The sequence below is a fragment of the Danio rerio genome, chromosome 23 (assembly GCF_052040795.2).
Source record: "Danio rerio strain M-AB ecotype USA chromosome 23, GRCz13ab, whole genome shotgun sequence".
Lineage (NCBI taxonomy): Eukaryota > Metazoa > Chordata > Actinopteri > Cypriniformes > Danionidae > Danio > Danio rerio.
The window spans coordinates 1125001-1126015 of NC_141043.1; positions in this window are offsets into that span (position 1 = coordinate 1125001).

Consider the following 1015-nt stretch of genomic DNA (forward strand, 5'->3'; position numbering starts at 1 on the left):
TACATTTTAGGTTCAAATCTTTTTTTAATAGTTTTATTTTTTATACTTTTATTATGGATTAAATATAGCCAGCAACACAAAGATATACCATATCTGAGACTTTTAAATCCAATATGTGTGCTTGTATTTGTTTGTATTTGCACTCTTCTGTTTTTATTAACATGTTTTACTTCATTTATCCAAATTAAATGGTTTTATTTTAACTATATAATGATGATATTTGTGCCAAAGGTTTGGAGACTTATTTATAATCTTTTCCTAGTCTTTTGTGGAAACCAGTAACTTAAGGGCAGATTATATACACACACATTTAATATGAGACTACTTAAATAGATGCATTAGAGAGATCCAGACAGTAAAAGTTAGTTAATAATTCTGTAAAACCTTAAAATAAAAGTGTTAATTAAACATGCACAACACTGAACAACACGTCTATTACAGTAATTATTCATCTTAGCTTAGATCTTCATATTAGTAAACACATTAACTAATGAGGAAGCACGGTGGCGCAGTCGGTAGCACAATCACCTCACAGCAAGAAGGTCACTGGTTCGAGCCCCAGCTGGGTCAGTTGGCATCTCTGTGTGGAGTTTGCATGTTCTCCCCGGGTTTCCTCCAGGTGCTCAGGTTTCCCCCACAAACACATGTGCTATAGGGGAATTGGGTGAGCTAAATTGTCCGTAGTGTGTGTATGTTTCCCAGTGATGGGTTGCACTAAAAGGGCATCCACTGTGTAAAATATGTGCTGGATAAGTTGGCGGTTCATTCCGCTGTGGCGTCCCCAGATTAATAAAGGGACTAAGCTGAAAAGAAAATGAATGAATGAATAACTAATGAAACCTTATTATAAAGTGTGACCAATATTTGTGTGCTAAATGTGTAACATGGTTTCCACAAACATAATCGTTTTTATTTTCAGTATTGATCAATAATCAGATTATCATGTTAAAGTGATTTCTGTAGGACGATCCTGAAATTTCAGCTTTAAATCACAGAAATAATCATACAAAATGCA